The 13,892-nt window shown below is 37.2% G+C and overlaps 1 long non-coding RNA gene and 1 pseudogene across 2 annotated transcripts in view; one reads left to right on the plus strand and one right to left on the minus strand.

The window, feature by feature from the left end:
* The window catches only part of LOC107518654, a 67,522-nt gene that overhangs the window by 32,949 nt on the left and 20,681 nt on the right, over positions 1-13,892 (plus strand). For both annotated transcript variants that reach the window (XR_001598930.2, XR_001598929.2), the window contains exons 2-3: positions 1,779-2,029; positions 11,237-11,290. This is a non-coding gene — a long non-coding RNA (uncharacterized LOC107518654). The remainder of the gene's footprint in view (positions 1-1,778; positions 2,030-11,236; positions 11,291-13,892) is intronic.
* Positions 2,142-2,260, minus strand: LOC118614329 (annotated as a pseudogene).

A 13,892-nucleotide genomic window follows, 5' to 3' on the forward strand; every position in this document is an offset into this window, starting at 1 on the left:
CAAGCATAGCTCAGGATCTCCAATTAGAGCAAGGGGACCAAGAATTTTTAAAGGATAGAGATTTTTACTCTTTTCAGGTCAGTCTAGGGATTGATTCAGCAAGATCATAAGAAAACAGATGTAAAAAATGTCAGTAGGCATGGAAAGTTTCAGTTATGCATGGTTTGGAACTGTCAAACCTGACATATTCCACTTTAACTTGGCTGAAAGATTCCTAACACAGTCTATAGGACTGTGACGAACAATGTATATGTGTGTGTTCATGTGGTTCTGTACGTGTACATTTCCATCCTGCCAGAACAATTGTGTTTTGGCTTATAAGTATAAAGTTCTGTTTTCTTTTGTCAGGTGACCATGGGTTTTGTCATACTCAGTAGGCCTTTTGTCTAATGCATTGACACCTTAATAAAAACCAGACGGTATATTTATCAAAGGAGACAAAATTACAGGAATCGCAAATGAAGAACATCACAGAAGCTCACAACAATAACAATAATAATATATTGTAACTATTGTCCGCAGAAACTTGCTTTTCTAAGGTACTTTTGATAATTACCTGTCAATGTTTTAGTATCAACACCTGCTCCTTGAATTGATGGAGTCTATTTATAGCGCATGAAATTCTTGTGTTTGCTTCTCGAAGTGCATTCCATTCCCAGATATGACTAGGGTGGGGGTCACTTTATTTTTCTAGGAAGGGGAAGTGGCATGTCTGAAGCATTGCAAGCATTACTTTCTGGTCAAAAGGAAGAATAAAAGGCATCAAAGAAATATCAGCCTTAACAGGGAAGCAAAAGGAGAGAATTATAGCTTGGATAGTTTGGGGGCTACACACCTTGGAGGGAGTGTTTGTGTCTGTAGCAGAATAGAGCTTGTTCCTCTCTTTGAAGTTAACTCGTGATATCTGTCAGGTGATATGTTGAAGTTTCAATGACATATCTCTAAAAAGAACAACAAGGAATATGGAAAAAATGGAGTCAATGAAAATATGTTATGAATGTAGAAATTGCAAAGATTATACTTTGTTTTTATTTAAAGGATGTCCTAATATAAATGACTGAATTTAATAAAACTACAAGCATTTAAAAAGAATGGATGTTCCATTGGTTCCATTCTTCTTTATGATTTAATTCATAGAGATAGAAGAAGGGGGATTGGTTGTACAGGACAATGTGGCAGGGACCCCAAAACTTCTATGAGAGGAATAAAAACCCCAAATCAGGAGATAGTGTCCTGGCATCAGTAATCCTACTATATGACTTGGGACAAATAGTCTGCTGTGGGCCTCAAATTCCTTATTTGTTAAATGAGAGAGTTGGGTCAGATCCTATCCAGCTTTAAAATTAATTTTTTTTTAAATCTTATAATACCTAATTTTTCACACAGTGTCTGATATAAAACTGGTGATCAGCCAGTGTTTATTAAATGAATAAACAAATGAATGAGTGTTTCTCTTAGACATAATTTACCTGTACAGGTCCCTTCCTCAGTCCATTAGATAGATGGATTTCAGAATTACCAGGGTTATCAGTGAGGATAACACATTTAATAATTGCACCTTTTCTGATTTCTTACGACATGTGTAAGGCAACCTATAATATGAATTCCAGTGACTGCCACCTCATAGTCCTCATGCCTTTGTGTAGCCCCTTTCTCTTGAGTGTAGACCAGACATATTAACTCACTTCTAACCAGTGGAATATAGCAGAAGTGATAGGTTATCACTTCTGAGATTAGGTTACAAAAAAACTATGACTTCTGTTTTGTTCTCTCTGAAGATGTTCTTTGCTCTGAGGAAGCTGGCTGCCATGTTGATAGCTGACCAATGGAGAAGCTCACGTAGCAGAAAATTGATGTCTCCATACAATATCTCACAGACCTGAGGCTGCCAATAGTCACATGGGTGAGCTCGGAAGTGGATCCTTCCCTAATCAAGCCTTAAGATGACTTCAGCCCTGGCTGACATCTCTGTTGCAGCCTCTCAAGAGACTCTGAGCCATGCACAGATTTCTGACCCACAAAAACTGAGGTAATAAGTGCTTGTTATTTTATTTTATTTTTTTAGATGAGACAACCCTTGGTTGACCTCACAGATTGCAAAAACCTTGTCAGTTTACAATCTCTTACTTTTTTATTTTTTACACCTACAGCACCTGGTCTTCCTAGGTGGTCTCCCATCCAAGTACTAACCAGGCCCGACCCTGTTTAGCTTCCAAAATCAGACGGGATTGGGCTTGTTCAGGGTAGTAGGGCCATAGATAATGCTTGTTATTTTAAACTGATAAATTTTGAGGTAGTTTGTAGTCAGCTATTAGTCAACAATAGACGACAAATGTTGCAAAAAGAACCTAAGTCAGACAAATCATTTGAAGCATGTATAATATAAACAAAATATATGACAAATATACCAATTACTATTATGCACATTACAATAGCAATAATAACAAATTCCTATACAGAGGTGAGACTGTGTCTCAAAGTGATATGTGCACATTTTATAAATATATATACACACATACATATAAATTTATACACAATATAAAATATATATACACAGGAATATATATAAATATAGATATATATTAACCCATTTATGGCTCACAGCACTATGACTTATACGACATGACTATCTTCATTTTGTGGATGAAGAAATGGATTCACAGAAAGGTTAAAGGAATTGCTCAAGGTCACACACCTAGTAAAGGTAGGAAGTGGTAGATCAAAATCTTAAACCCAATTTCAAGAAGGCTTGCTCATTAGCACTAAGCTGTAGTGTACCCATAAATGAGATAAAAGAAGTATCACGAAATGATAAACTGTTTGAAAGACATGATTGCATCAATTTGAGGGATAAGAACAGAATTTTATGGAGGAGGTGAATTGTGAGATGGGGAGGGTTAAACACAGTGACATAGAAGCATGATATATAAACATAGTTCTCTGTTGCAATGGACTGAGTGTGTTCTCCCAAAATTCAATTTATATTTTGCTAAGGGTATATAATTATAGCTAAAATTGCCATTAGCATTCATTCATTCTTTTGGTAATTATTTCTTTATTTACTCGTCCCAGCAGTGTGAACACATTGCATATCATTCAGTTCAACTTTATTCAACGTGGACTTGGAGTCAGGCAGCAGAGTGAGAGTAGATTGCAGCTTCCCATTTTCTCGCTGGGTGTACACTCCCTGTTAGAGAGATTTCAAGGCTTCAGTCCACAATCTGGGATCTTGAGAGTTCAACTCAGATACAGAGCCTCATTTTCTGAGGTGTTATATTTGCATAAATTTACAGCTGAGGATACCAGTAGCTCAGGTAAATCAAATAAGTTTGCACCTTTACACAAATAAAAACTTGTTTTCTTTCCCTAGGCCCCCATCATACTCCTATAATCATCCCTCGGGGTGTGGCTTTTTTTCAGACATTCTCCCCCTATTTCATCTCATGCTCGGAAATAACTTTGTCTCTACAGCCCTTTCGCTCTACCCCAGCTCTCTGTGCTTTTGAGAGGAATACCAGGCTGAGCTGCAGTGGTGGAGAAGGCCAGGAGCCTCAGTTTTAGGTGACGGGGCTCAAATCCTGTTTCTGTACCTTCAGAAGCCAAGTGACCAACATCTCCTGCCTGGCCAGTTGCAGAAGCCTCTTCACTTGTCTCCTTGTACTCTTTCCCATCTTTAATTTTTCTCTACATACATTAGATGGAATATTAACTTAAAACAATTAATTTACTGTTTTTTTTTAAGTTTAAAAGCAATGTATGAACATAGGTTCAAAAAAGAAGTTAAGTTCACAGTGCATGCAATGAAAAGTTTCTATTAAGTAAGACCTCGAGTCCCCAAGGATCTCTTCCTATGAGCAGTGACATTTACTAGTTTACTGTATATTTTTTGGAGATAGTCTGTATATATAAAATATATGCATATATATATTTGATGAATTTTTTCTTCTATACATGAATGTTTTCAATATATAAATTTGATCATGACGTATAACAGAAACTCTTTGTTAACCTTAGAAAAATGTCCATAATTTTTAATATGGTCTTCAGGCCCCTGTGTGATCTGGCCTGTCCCTGACCGTGGAACTTTGTCTTACGCATCTGTTTTCTGTTTTTCACACTTGACTTATATCGGATTCTCAAATATTTAGTCTAATCACCTAAGGTTCTTTACACATGTTTCTATCTCTGATTAGAATAGCTTTCTGCCTAGTATAGAAATTGTGGTTGCTTTCTCCATGTATATCTTATTTATACTTAGCAGCCATATAATTTAATGGAACAGATACACTCTAAGGTCCAAGGGAACACAAATCTCATTCTCCTTACCAAAAGATAGGTTCAGGTAACCAAGATCTAAGTTAACCAAGAGGTATCCACTGGTTAGAAGAATTCGTTTGTGGCAGCCTAATCAGCATAAAGAGGGAACTCTCTTTCTCTCCATGAATGTAAACAAAAACTCTGGTTGTTGTTGGTATACTTTATCATGATAGAAAACAAGAGACTGAAACCAAGACACAAAATTTGGCAGGGCAGTTAGAATCTGAGAGAAACAAAGCCAGACAGCCTTGATCAAACTATGCTTGAGGCTGTTCCAATAAATACTTTTTAGCGTATTGAGCAAACTTGCATTGGGTTTAATTTGACTTGCAGACAGCTTAAAGTATCCCTCCTTCTCCACACTGATCTTATATGTGGATAACTTTTACCCCATCTCCAAGCCTCTTAAATACTACCTTCTCAGAGAAGTTTTTTCTGACTTACCCAAACAAGGTTGGGTCTTCCTTTAAGATGTTTTCTTTACATTTAATCTGTTTTCCTTCTGCATACTTGTCATAACTGATACGAAAGATAATTTTTTAAAAATGTCTCTTTCTCTCAGAGGCTGTAAGTTAATTGAAGTCGGGCTTATGTCTATCTGATCCACTGCTCTAGCCCCAGGTTCTGGCACATATCTCATACTTATTAACTGCTCAATAAAAATTTGTTGGATTAAAAGTGAATAAATGGTAGAATTTATTAAGGACAGCCTGATCATTCACAGTGACTTTTAAATTAAAGTTAATAGTATTCCTATATATCAGACTAGAGTTTTTCTTTCTTTTCTTTTTTAAAAAATCTTTGGTCCAACTTGGGCAAAATATCCTGAGTCTCCAGGATATTTTACTAGATGTAATCCCATTGCCATCACTAAATCACTGTAAAGAGGATAAGCGGGTGAGAGTTAAGAGCTCCATTTCAATGTAGATAGAAATCCTGAATTAGAAACCTGGATCTTTCGCATACTGGGTTTCTGGTCTTGGGAAAATTATTGAAATTCTTTAAGCCTCGGTTTACCTTTAACATTAGAATTATTATGTTATATATCTCATGGGGTCATTGTGAGGATTAAATGATATAATGCATGTAATGTACTAATCTCAATAATGAGAACTTTCATACAGTATTTTCCATCACATAGTAAATACTTATAAATGTATTATGTGATACATATAGTTACTTGCTATTATTGTTATTATTCAGAGTTGGACCTCAATTTCTAGGACTGCAAAATGAGATTTCTTTTTACTTCAGGGCTTTGAAGCCATTTACTTATGAATGATTTAGCATACATAGGATTGACCAAATATTGGAACTTTTAAAATTATTTCTGCTTGATTCTTGTTTTACTCCCTTGATTTTGAACAGCTATTGTTCTAGGAAAAGAAAATGGGTTTGAGGAGTATTTGTATTGATTTATTGTTGGTTGTCTGTTGAAATGTAAATAGGCCTGAGTGTGCCACTCACTGGGGTAAGACAGTCCTTTTTATAATGGACAAAATAGCCTTGTTTCTCTTTAAAAACCTGCTTGTGGTCATACCAGTCATGGGATTCCTTAAACACAGCAGAATGCCTGCTATTGTCATTTGCATATCAATGACCAGACATCTCTCTGCTGTTGTCATTACACAGCATTGCTACTTCTCTGACTTGGGAACTGTACTGGAGAGTTGAGATGTGAAATGTACATGTCTGTCTCTTTCATACAGATGCAGATATACTAGGTATAGGCAGCAGTTGCTGAGGCAGTAACACAACTTATCTGTTGTGTAGTTATAGAAGTCGTAAGGGTTAGAAATAGATCGTCCACCCCCAATATCTTATGAATGTATATGTGTATATTTCTTTTACAGAAGTATACTACGAATAGTCATTTTGGTTTTCTAAAGTTGGATGCATCAGATGAGGTAGGCTTCAGTAAGATTAGTAAAAAATAAATACATAAATAACATTGCTTACATAGGAAACTCTCTGACTTTAAAATTCAAAGGAAAAACCCCAAGCTTATTTTTTTCTGCTTATTGCCTCATTCCTGACTGTGTCTTCCTAGTGTCAGAAGGAGCCCTTCCACTTTACTGATTTGGAAATAAATATGTATATTAGTCTATCACCTAAGGGCCACTGAAGGCTATGTGACCAGACACTGATTTCTGCAATTCTAGACTGGTACCCAGGGTGTGAGGACTTCTAATTTAGTGGTCATCTCTACCCTCTTTGACAAGCCCTAGCATAATATATTTAACAATCTTTTTGAGTGACCGTAATCACTGCTGCAGCACTAAACAGCAGTTTGATCACAGAATCATGGTTTGAGCAAGATTTTATTACTCAGACCAGATCAGTGGGACTGAAAAGCTGAAGATACGGAGTCTTCGTAACCACATCATACTAGTTGCAGCTGTGAAAGAATCAAGTACGGTAAATGTTCATGTGTGAGATTTAAAAAAATAATAATAATAAAGTGGTTATCAATATTGTATTCATCCTTAGAAAAATGTGAAGAGAAACACACACATATACATACACACACGATTTAACAATAATCATACTTTTTTTCTGTTTGACACTGTCCTAGACTCTTTCCGGGAATTAACTCATCTAACTCCTTTCTTCAGCAGCACAATGAGACATACACTATTATTATCCACTTTCTTTCTGTTGAGCAACTGAGGAAGGGAGAAGTCCAGTACTTTGCCCATGGCAGAAGTATAAATGTGAAATGTATATTTCTATTTCTTTCAGAAAGCCATATGCTTACTAACAGGAGGTAACAGCTATTGAGGCGGTTAACCAATTTATCTACTGTGTATTTGTAGAAGTAGTAATGATGAGAAGTGAAGTAAATTTTACACTCCCAATATCTTACTATACACACAGTAGATGGTAGAGATATTAATGGTAATAATAATAACAACACTGAGTGTCTCCTAAGCCAGGCCAGGCACTTTTCTAAGAGCTGTATGTGTATCATCTTATTTAATCCTTAAGAATAGCCCAAGGAGAGAGTTATTATGCTCATTTCAGAACAACAAAAGTTAAATATTTTGTTTTAAATCTAGGAAGCAAGAGAACAGGGATTTGAACTTCTGAACTTGTGTGATATCACTAATTAATAGTGCCCCTAGTTGGAAAAACTCTTTGATTAGGTGTCAGGGAGAATGGTATGGGCCTCTTTGCTGTGTTGGCTACAAGGACACTGAATTTACCTGTTGGGTTTCTTCTCCCTCTACCAAACCACAGGATCTTTCCAGTTCCTTATTCTCATATCCTTTGCTGCAGTCACACACTTTACTCTCTGATGCTCCATTTCTTTAAGAACTATCTCAGAGCTCGTTAGCAGATGGCCAATCGGAGAACCTACTTCACAACCATATATAGTGGGAGCAAATGACTTAATATGTTCCAGATACTCACATATTTTTGACATAGAATCAAACCAATATAATCGCAGCTTATTATTCTTCATAGGCAACAATCATTCTTTTATTTGTTCAATAAACATTGAGCGGCTGTGATGGTCCGGGTACTGTGACAGGAGCATTTTCAAAATGCAGTGCCCCACTCATTGGAGTGACTTAAATGGTGGAAGCTTTAGGCATCTTGGCAGGCAGGCTTTTTGACTCCTCTCAAGTCACATCAACTCAATGGACATTGACTCTGCTTATCTGAAGAAAATAGTGATGGAGTTTGATTTCTATTGTGAAAAGAATAACATTTTTAGACTTATCTAGGGTCAGATGAACTTTTTCAGATGTAGAAGTTGTCATTTTTCTGACCTGAAACATAAAATACATAAAATGGAACTTAGCTGACATGAAATCATGAAATGCAGTTTCAAAAGAGTTTATATTCTTTTTCATGATAGAATTGGCATCATATTTTTATAATCTGTTTTTGGTTAATTTTTCTTAATAACTGTGTTTTCCTTTTGCCCATTTCTAGGGCATTAGAGAGGCTGCTTCTTTGTTCAGGACTTTGCCGCTGCTGCACTGTCATTTTTTGTTTGTTCCGTTTTGTTTTGTTCTGTTTTTCCACTAGAACTTTATTTTATTTAATGCAGGATGACCATCATGTATGAGCACTTTGTTGGGAGCTCTCTCTAACTTCAGGACAGAAAATTTATGGTGATATGAATAGGCAGGATTTTTAGATCTAATGAAGACTCTGTCAGGCCTGATTTGGATCTTGCTAATGAGAATAAGATTGTGAGGATTTTTTGGGCCAGTAAATGATTTCCCTTATTTTTCTGCACAGAGACAAGGGTGAGGTCAAGTTGTCAATGGAAGCGTTTGTGTGTCCCAAGTCATCAGAAGTCATGTGTTTGGTGGAGGTCTTGCTAAGTCATCTTAGATAGGCCGTTTAATCTTTTTTTGTGTTTTTCTTTCTCCATCTGTGAAAGCATGATAACACACACTGGACTTTTAAGGAAAGTGCTGTTAGGAAGGATATAGAAGGTATGTTACTTGAGAGGTTTTGCAAAAGAACTTTACATCACTTTTTGTTGAAAAGATTATAATCTTTAGATTGTAAACTGCATGGCAAGTTAGTTTGAGCTAAAGTCCTTGCCAAAGAAATATCAGATCTGAAGGCAAGGAGAGTCATTTCTGATATTTCGTGCATTGGGAGGTGACTTCTGATATGGGCTTGTTTGTCAGTGTTGCAGTTCCTCCATGGGAAAAACTACAGTTGTGAGAACACCATTTGAGAGTTCAAATTAAACTCATTCACAATTTAAAAAGGCAAATTCTTATGTGCTCAGCTTCAGAAGACCTTGGCAGTTTTATTCTGTTGCTTTAAGGGGCCCTTTTCATACATGTGAGTCAAACTCAGTGGAACCCCTCATTTCCCGTCACATTCTTGCTTACCTACTCTCCTCCTACTCCCATCTCTACTCCCTAGAAACTACTCTGATGAGACCTGTTGCTTTCATCTGTGTGAATTTCCCTTTGGCAGCGCCCCAACTCTCAGAATCGTTCTATTTCCCCAAAGGGAATCACCAGATGCTCAGTCTGTGATCCATGTGCAGTGTGCTGTTGGGCTTCGCCCGGGCTTGCCCAAGTGTCCTTGCAAAAATGTAAACAGAGTCGCTGCAACTTTGCCCCTGGGGCTGATGGGCAGGCTGGCAAGTCAGTAGCAAATCCTGACAAAGGCAGGAAATGTTGCTCCTTCCCCCACGTAGCTGGTTTTTGCAGAAGGATGAACTTGCTCACCGTACAGATCTAGGGCGTTAAGTTGTTGTGCCTGAACAAAGAGGCTTCTACGGGTCAAAAGCCACCTCCTAAGACCTCTGACAATTCATCAATCTGTGTTACCCCACACTTAAACATTTCCCAGCAATTTCATATCTGCCAGTATTGTGGGGGAAATGGTTATGTGGTTAAGCTTTAAAGCGACAGTTACATTAACTGTATGTTGTTTATAACAACCAAAACCTAGAATGGACTTAAATGTCCTACAAGAAACATTTGGTTAAATAAATCATAATATCTATCTGTGTATCGTTCTACCAGATGTATCTATTTCTACCATTTAAAATATGGATGTAAAACTGACTTTTTTTATTTTAGATTGTAGATACCCTTGGCAAGCTTGATGAAACCTATCAAGTAACACCCCAGAAAAATGTTTATATGCTCAACATTTTCATATAATATAAAAAGATTTCAACGTAAACTTTCTATCACTGAAGGTTAAAAAACACAATATAAAGAAATAATATTTAATAATCCGATATATAGAATAGTGTAACGAGCAGATTATAAAAGAGTAAAACCTCATTTTTGTTAAAAAAAAATAACTAAATAAAACCACTATAATGTGTCAAGGAGGAAAGTTTTTCTTGACTTTCTTAGGGTCTCTGGCTGGATCTGCAAATTCAACTGACAAAGGCAGATTAATAAGAGAAAAGCATACATGATTATTTAACATAAGTTTTACATGACCTGGGAGCCATCCTAGGGAAATGAAGACTCAAAGAAACAATTAGACTTGAGCATTTTATACTCCATTTGATGAAAAGTGCACAGTGTAGAAGAATATAAAGGTGAAGGAGTATAAGATGATTGTAAGAAACCGGGGGAAACTCCGCAAGGCTTGTCTGTTCAGGTCCCTTGACATCCCTTTGTCTTCCTTTGTCTTTGGAGGTTACAATGCTCCTTTCCTCTGAGTCTAGGAGGATTTTATGTCCTGTCTCAGGGAATAGGGTGAGGGAGAGAAGATCAGAATGACCTTTCTGCTTCTGCTGTTTTCTCACACCCCTTCAGCTTAAGAAATTCAATATATCAAGGCAGCATATTTTGGGGTAGGGTGTCCTGCATCCCATCATGCATGAAGAAAAGACTCTGAAAAGCTGAACATGAAGATGCTAACAACAGCTTCTCTGGGGGATGATGTTATAGTCTCTCTGCATCCTTATCTGTATCTTATAACTTTTCTATGACTGTATACAAATTGCTTTTATAAGAAAAAATATGCCACATTTTTTTTTAAATTAATACATTTCTGAATTAAAAAAAAAAGTGCTGCTATTAGTTTTGGCAAGTATGTTAGGAATCTGGGGGCATTTTTAGCACTCTTCTTTATTCACCAAATGATGAAATACTAAGATGAAGGGACATTATGATGAAGAGAAATTATTTCTGAAAGAGATTTAATTGGGGCCAAATAAAAAGGTATCACACTGATGAACTTCTTTTTAATGTGAAATACACAGATAAAACATATTTAAAAGATTAAAATGAATCAGAACCAGTTCACAAATGCCAGGACCACATATGACAGCCTAGAAAAGCCAGTCCTTAGATAATCTTTAGCTCGACATCAACAATGTCTTTGCTCCTGGAATAGCCTCTTGGGTACCTATGGCAACTCAACGTCTTGAGAGATTATGGGCCTGATATTTCTCTTTTTTTCACTTTAGGAAGTAGCTGGGAGAACTTGGTCCACCTTTGCAGACCTTGCTTTCAACTGGGAGGTGAGATTTTCATATTCTCTATTCATAAGCAAATGTCCTTTAAAAAAGAGAAGTTACTTTTGGGCCTGCGGGGATATTTACTCAGTATCCATGCCACCTTTCTTGGGTAGCAGGACGCCCTCATCGTTCTTTGGGGAAGTTCTTTCTCCCACTCATTTGTTGTGGCTTCAGTGAGGTGCACATCATACCCTCTCCAGCTCCAGATCAAGAATACGTGATTCAGGCCTGGTTAATTAGAGCAATCTCTCTCTCTCTCTCTCTCTCTCTCAGGCCCCAGTGATTGGTTCAGGAACGGATATTTGGATCCTATTAATGAGATACAAAGTGGGAGCTTTTGGTAGAGGTTTCTCCAGCCAAATTTTCTGAGCTAGAAGCATGTAAGCCTAGAATTATTGTGGATTGAATCCTCAGAAAAATGAAGGCAAACTGCACAGCAGAGCCACAAGATGAAAGAATGTGGGAAAGGGTTGGCGTTGGGCATTGAGTCTTGGGCCTTTATTTGAACCCCCCAGATCTATATGTGCCTGAACCAAATTTGCCCCTGGAGTTTTCACTTGAGTGTGGCATTAACTCCCCTTTTTTGTTTAACCCAGTTTTGTTTGGGGTTTGTTTCACTTATAATCAAGTGGATCCTGATTAGTATACTGGTTTAATAATAATACTTATTAAGTGATTCTCAAATATACAGACCTTGAATAAATCCTTTATGTGCCTTCTCTTATTTAATTCTCAAGTAGTTCATTTTAAGAAAGGAATCTGAGGCTCAGAAAGGTCAAAAAACTTGCATACGATCCCTCAACAATCAATAATAGATGTAGATTCAAACCCGATATATCTAAAATGCTATGCTTTTAGAATGTCAGGAACAGTAATTCCTGATGAAAGTTGGACTTGACAGCTGGTACCTTGTTTGTCCTGAGTGTTCGTTTTTAAATGCAACTTACAAAGGGATACACTGAGTATTTACTTAGTATGGCTACTTTTAAGGGTTAAACTCTCTTTACCTTTAGTTTTCTTGTCAGTGTCCCCTGCTCTGTTATTATTTTATTTTGCTTTCTGAGTACCAGGCAATGTTAGCAGAAGAATCTCAACTGTCTTCATTTTATAGTCAAATAGTCCAGGAGAAACTAATCGATCTGATGTACATTCTTCAAGTTCTCTGGGACTCACTTTGGCTACAAGTGAGGAGACGTGAAGATAAAGAATGAGTTCTTTAAGACTCAAGGAGAAGCTATAAGCCACTTTGGTAATATATTGTTATAAACCGGAGTGCTTTGTTTTCATTAATAAAATTAACATAAGGAGTTTATCAGTTCTGCACTGCTTCTCTCTCAGGTAAGATTTACTTACATTTGTATAAAATGAGGTTCTCTCTTGAGGTTTGAAGAAAACAAGGTAAACACATGCCTGGGAAGCAGTGAGTATGGTTTTGACTCTAGCTCTGAGGTTCACACTGTACTCATAACATCCTGTTCTTCTCTGCTGGCTGTGATGTGGTAGATAGCAGTCCCTCTCCAGACTGTTAACAGCTGTGCTCATTTTTCACAAAGATGCTGCTCCGTGAGACTGAGGAAACGGCTGGTGTTGCCTCCCTCCTTTGTCACTCTTACGGTTAAGGATGGATACTCCCAGTTGCTCTGAGAATGTGCTTTCTGTCTTCTCTAAAATAAGGTTTTTAATTCCTTTGAGAGAAATGAAAACTTAAATTTTACTGGAAGCACACAGAGTTTTAGTGAGTGGGAACTAAATCTCAAAAAAAAAAAAAAAAGTCATTTGTTTAGTGCAGGAGAAATCTGCTCTGTTGAACCCTGTAGCTATAGAGTTAGAAAAGGAAGAGTGGCTTTTGGGGAAAGGTGTGATGAAACCTAATACCGAGGGAGGAAAAAGCGTAAGTCAAGTCATCTGCCTTCCTAGGGAGTGAGATTTCTGATTTCTTATCCACCCCTTTACTAGAAAGCTGGAGGGGTAGGAGGTGAGTTCTTGTAAAGTATATTCATTAGCTTCCAAATAAACTCGTGTTTAAAAATTATGTCTACTGCAAATACGTAAATAGAATAAGGATTAAAAGCTCACTTCTGTGCCCAGAGAGCTCACCCAAAATTAGTTCATTGCATTTGGAGATTCTGAAGGCATCGCTAGAATAGGAATGACTTCTGTCAACTACAATGGAAGGTGTTTCCCTTCTGTCTTCTCCATTGAGATGCAAAGTAACTGTTTTGTCATTCAGAAGATGGACAGCAAAAGTGAGGTGTGTTTTTTGGGTGGCTTTTGTTAGAGAGTATAATGTGCATCCTGTGATTGTGTTTTAATCACAAAGATGCTTTAAAAAGAACAGAGAGATTGTCAAACCCAGACCCCTTGAATACATAAGAGCAAGATCTGGCCATCTATAGTTTTACGTAGGTGATTTTTATAATCAAACAGGGTACAACCACCCTAGTCTTCATTGGGATAGATGAATTAACCAGATTAGCACCTTGTCATTTGGGATCTGTAGCACAAGCTAGCTTTCAAATAGGGTCAAAAGGAAGGGAATTGAAGATGAATGTTAGAGATGCAGCAGAAGTGTGACTGGGCTGATATGGGCAGCATAGAGGCATCA

Source organism: Rousettus aegyptiacus, unplaced genomic scaffold (genome assembly GCF_014176215.1).
Source record: "Rousettus aegyptiacus isolate mRouAeg1 unplaced genomic scaffold, mRouAeg1.p scaffold_m13_p_2, whole genome shotgun sequence".
NCBI lineage: Eukaryota > Metazoa > Chordata > Mammalia > Chiroptera > Pteropodidae > Rousettus > Rousettus aegyptiacus.